Raw genomic sequence first — 6,178 nt, forward strand, 5'->3', positions numbered from 1 at the left:
CAGAGGCAGATTTTGCTTCATAATTATGGGCCGGCCCCTTTACTAATATGACTAGTAATCGTACATGCAGCACACGGATTTGATAAGCTACACATGACTGTTGTTGAATTGGTATCGATTGGGACAAAGAAAAGAAAATGATGAACGACGATTCATAAGGACGGTCTTGCAAATAATTTAATGGTACATATTGAAGGATCACGCACTTTGTCCAGTCATGTTTCTTATACACGAAAGATGGAAACACATTGAGAATCGGACCTTGATTGTATTATAAACGCCCATATATAATGTTAAAACCCTCATCCGACATGGGCCGGAAGTCGCTTTTTCCTGCCGGTTTCTCGAAGAAGAAGAATTTTGAACGAGAATTAAGGATGTGGGGACATCAGAAAACTATATTTTCGCATTAATTTTCTGGGGGCATGCTTTTTCTCTTGGTACAACTGCTTCTGGATATATTAGTACGCTTTCATGATTCATTCACTTCTCCCGGAAGTGGAAATTACAAGGCCGTTGCTTCGGCGATCGGGCGGCCTCTGTCTGTGCCCCGGAAGAAAAGAAAAACATACGATTAAGGGTGCATGGAGAGTGGACGAATTACAGGCAAGCGGCGTCGGATCGGCGCCCCTCATGGTCTGGTGGGTATACATCTCACGCTCCTTCCCGGAAACTTCGCACGTCTTGGTTAATGGTGCACAATAATCTCTCATTCTCTGACATATATGAGCTAGTTAATCAATTAGGTGGGAGACGTTGGTCATCGATTAGGTAACCGTAAGTACTCTAAATATCTATACGTTCCATATTTTTCTCAATCTGAAATTATTGGTCAAAGGTATAAAATACTCTAACCTTCGTACACTCATACGCTTTACCTATTTCCATATCATGCATTTTTTCCATACGCATTATCGGCTAATAAGAACATATGAGTATTTTATGTTGACAAGGGCACGCTCTTTCTCTCTCTCTCTCTCTCTCTCTCTCTCTCTCTCTCTCTAATTATCATATATATATATATTATATATATATAATATATATTTATCATTCAAAGTCACCCAAACAATCTAACTAAGGTTGTCGATCCAACATGACGAATAGTTAAGAGGATTGGTATTTTCATTATTTAATATTACTTCACACATTTCTCTTCCTGTTTTATTTCTAGCATCTATGCTTAATGGATGAATTTGTGAGATGAATACGGAACTCTGATAACTAGAGTCATCATACATACATATGCATGTTTGTACCTTTCCAGCCATAATGTATAGAAAGTATGTCCAATCTTTGCGGCCGCTATCATGGATGATTCAGTTTTAAGTTAATAAAAGAAGTGTGAGTGTTGGTTTCGCTTTTACATATAGTTTCAAACTCACTATAATATTGCACATTGCCTTTGACGATGTTGATATCCAGAAGAAACAACTTCCCAAAATGGAAATCTTAATGGAAACAATGCGGTTTAAGAAAACAGTCTGTGATCGCTTTCCCCGGCATCGGGCTCTTTTTTTCCATGCAAATGACCTAGTCTATGTCGGCGTGCTCCATTGCGGTCAGGATCAAAAGTTAATCTTTAGAATAGAAATCAATTGAGCATTATGCAGAAGAGACATAATTGGCGTTTGAATCATTCTTATAATCCATCTCAGTATTTGATTAATGATTAGATAGACAGGTCTGTAATGGGATGAAGGGATAAATGTATATTGCTGGTAGGTAGGTATGGAGAGTATTGCAGATCTGTTAAACAATAAAGACATCTATTCTTTAATCCTTTTTTAGTGTTTAATTTGTCAAAGTAAACTTTCTCCCTCATCAGTAAGTTGGTCTCATGGATAAGACATCTTCTTTGACAAGCAGAACCCTATTTTATAGCCACCGGTTCTATCTTTCCTCCACATTCACATTGTACTGCTTTTTTCAAGGTAAGTTGCCCCATATTGTTACCTTAGCATTTCAATAATCAAGTCAAAGAAGAATAAGAAATTATTGTCCCCTTTGGAGAGAGCCAACAACTGGAATATTATAACCTTGTAGAATAAATGTGGCGGGAATCTATTAGGGGAAGGTACTTATCAATTTGAATGTGAGAGTAGGGAGCAGGTAGGCCTCAATTAACATGTTTTTCAATCAGCATGTTAGGTTTAATTGGACCATCTGGTGAAAATATTAATAGACAAAAGGAAGATTCTGACTTTTCAGTTGTGTGATTTTGTTGATTGGCACATAGGTTTAGCCAGTAGATGGTAGTCTACTATTTCACATCCAATGCAACTTATTACAAGTCCACAAAGACAGGATTTATATTCACATCCAACTTTTGCCCTGCCTCGAGAGCTTTCTAGCTCTCTAGAATTGTGAGATTATTTTTTACAAACAGAAACATACTGATTGATACAGATTATAAGCCTACAAGCATGAAAATTAGATGCATAAATTTGAATCGATCTTTTAAGGTTTTAAAAAAGATAATGATTTTAGCTTTGTTGATTCATAAGTCGACCCGATCTAAACATAACATTTTTTACATTTTTTTTATTAATATGCTTTTAGACATTATAAAAGGTTGGGTTTTTTAAGACAAACAATACAGCATACCATGGAGGCATATCCACATATCGCTTATATATAAATGTAAATGAAAAGTACACATATAAAGTTCTTAGTTCTTGTGTCAATAATTGGTATCAACTAGCCATCTCTCAACTACCAAATAGAGTGAGATGTTTGATTGGTCTGCTATCAAGGAGAAAAAAATACATTAGTATTCGGTATGTGTTCATAAAATTGAAGACAAATTAAAATATCCCAAGAGAAGCATGCTTTTTCTAATTTGTTAGTCACTAAATCCGTGTCATCCGATGGCTGATTATTAATTGATCCGGTTGACATGATAAAATAATGAGGCCATTTAAAAATTATATATATATATATATATATATATATATATATATATATATTATTATTTATTTATTTGAATGCATGTTTTAAGTTGGTTACTTGAATTTGTCTAACCACACAGATAAATGCAGAATGTATGAAAATATAATAATAAAAATGATGATTTTTGTTATATTTGCATCAAATTTTAGATGTTGAGAAATCCAAAGTTTGCCAATGTTACAATAACATAAAAACTAATTTATGCATCTGGTTTTTATAATTTTCTATCTTATAATTTTTTTTAACAATTTTCATCCGTTTATACGGTTGAGTATGTGAAAACTGAACAGCACTCGATCCGGCCATTTAAGAGCTAAGAGGTATAAGAGAAAAGGCAAACCGGCGAAGCATCCTTGACTATGTGTTAAATGATGTACTTTCTGTTCTGTCTCTACAAGGATTCATCTTAACTGTTTTAGAAAGTTGCTTTTTCCTCATTAGGGAATTAAGATAGCTATATATATATATATATATATATAATAAAGTTGGGTTTAGGCAGACCCCCTACCAATGTACTCAACTACTCAAAAAAATATCATTCAAAAAATGGCCTCCATTCAGGAGCTTGTCCCTCCGCTAATCAATGTTCTCAATAGGAGCTAATTTAGCTGCGCTATGTGCCATTTTTTTTTCATGTATACATAAAATTAGTTACAACTTAATCAAAACTGTACAAATTATTTCTCATATTGTTCTTTGGAACGAGAGCATTCTGTTTGGAGTTCATTCTAGAAGGCTTGAAATGCAGTTAGAAGACAGTTGTAACACAGCTGTCTCCGCTGATTCCACCTGTTGTGTATTTGTTATATGTACATACCTTCCGTCATATGAGTATACTATATATATATCAGCCATAATGTAACACGAAGTGAGTAAATGAGAAGAACTCATTTTCCTGCTCCTACACAGAATTGTCTTTCTCTCTCTCACTCATCGTCATTTACTTTTCCCTAAAGACTCTCTTCAACTTTGAGATGGTATTAGAGCCTCGACACTAGAGAGCAAATCAGTGCCGATTGCATCTTTGCTCTGCCTATTTTGCAATCTAATGCCCTCGACGCAACACATCTTCTCCAATGGTCTCAACACAAGAGCTTCGCTCTGCCTCGTTCTGGTGCTGCTCCTGCAACTTCCCAACAGTAATGGCGGAATCAGAGAATCAGAACCCACTAGCGTCATTCCCCCAAATTCCTACAGTCAAAGGGTCATGAAAGAGTTAGATCCTGCCCTTAAAATTACCACAAACCCTCTTAACGGTGAAAGCTCTCTGTGTGGAAAGTAAAAAATTGGGTATATCAATGGGAAGATCAATAAACCAGAGAAAGATGATCCCAGTTATGAAGATTGGGAATCCAATGACAAGTTGTAATGTCGTGGCTGCTAAACTCAATGGAGCCTGCCATTGCAGAGAGCTTTCTCTTTCTTGATTTGCCCAAAGAAATATGGGACTGTCTACAAAGATTTATGGTGAAGGCCAAAACATGGCCAGAGTCTATCTTTTACAACAAGGCTTTGCAAGACTTACTAAGGGAGAGAAACAATTTCATGTGTACCTTGCTCTCTTAAAGCGATGTGGGATGAACTATCCCAGCATCGTCCACCCATCATTGATATGGAAGTGTTGAAATAGAGAGCCAACGAAGATAATGTGTTCAAGCTTCTTGCCGGTCTTGGAGCAAAGTTTGATTATTGAAAAGTCAGATCCTCATGTCTTACCCTCTTTCGTCCTCCATCGTGCAATGAGAAGAAACCATGCGAAAAGTCATGAAGATTGATGACAAATTCAAGAAAAAAATCCACCTGTTGATAAACATGTGTTCGTTGTCAAAACAGAAACGCCTCAAACTACACTAAGAGATGGGAACAACTTCAAAGCAGACACTAGGTTCGGTTGTGGGTGAAGTTCCATATTCTCTACTTACTGTAAAAAACAAGGACACACCAGGAACGTTGTTGGAACCTAAACAGATGTCCAAGAAGAGGAAGAGGACAGTCCCTAACTCCGGACTTAGACATGAAGATGATATCACTGCACTCACATGCCTGCTCAAACAGATTACCTACAGTAATTTAGCTATTACAACTAAGCAGAAAACAAAAAAAACTAAAAAGTTAAACTCCCTACCTTGTTCTTTCTTGGCTCGTTCCAATAGCTCAGAGTGGATAATGGATAGTGGAGCTATAGATCATATGACTGCATGTCTGGAATTGCTACAAGATGTCAAGCATGACAAACAAATATTAGTTAAACTAGCTAACGGATCTATTACATCTGCAGTAGGGTATAGCTCTGGTTACATAAATCATCATATTACATTGCATGACGTATTGTATGTACCTAAGTGTGAAACAAATTTGATATCTGTTAGCAAACTGCATAATAATTTATATTGCTACGTACTTTTCGTTAGAAAAAATATGACACTAGTAGACAGCAAGAATCAAACGAAGATTGGTGAAGGCAAAGAAGCAAACGGTTTGTACTACCTAACTCAAGAGTAGAAACCCACAGTATACACTGCAATAAAGACTGCAAGGGATGCTCAGATATGGCACTACACAGGTGGTCATCCTTCAAATAAAGTTTTGTTGACTATATTTCGAGGTTCTAGATTTCTAGTAGGTGATTGTGAGGCATGTACCTTGGCAAAGATGACCTGGTTGCATTTTACTAATTCAGAATATATTGTTGAATCATGCTTTGATTTGACACATACTGATGTATGGGGACCAGCCCCGATAACTGGAAAATTTGGATATAAATACTTTTTTACTTTCATTGATGACAAATCTATAATTACCTGGATTTATTTTTGAGAAGGAAAAGTGTTGTATTTCTTACGTTTAAGCAATTTTTCTAATACATAGTCACTCAGTACAATCAAAGAATTAAGTCGTTAAGATCAGACAATGGAGGAAAATACATTAATGCTGAATTTCAAGACTTCAGAAGCAAACAAGGGATTATACATCAAACTACTTGTAAAGGAACACCCCAACAGAATAGGATGGGTGAAAGAAGAAACAGACAACCGTTAAACTTGCTAAGTCTCTAATGTTCTATATGAATGTCCCACCACAGTTCTGGTGTGAAGTTGTGGCATGTGCTTGCCATGTTATGAATAGAACCTCGAGCTACAAACTGGGTAATAAGAGCCCACTAGAAATTCTGAATGGCACACCCACCTCTTTACAACACTTAAGAATCTTTGGTTGTGTCTGTTATGTT

The sequence above is a fragment of the Nymphaea colorata genome, chromosome 3 (assembly GCF_008831285.2).
Source record: "Nymphaea colorata isolate Beijing-Zhang1983 chromosome 3, ASM883128v2, whole genome shotgun sequence".
NCBI classification, from domain to species: Eukaryota; Viridiplantae; Streptophyta; class Magnoliopsida; order Nymphaeales; family Nymphaeaceae; genus Nymphaea; species Nymphaea colorata.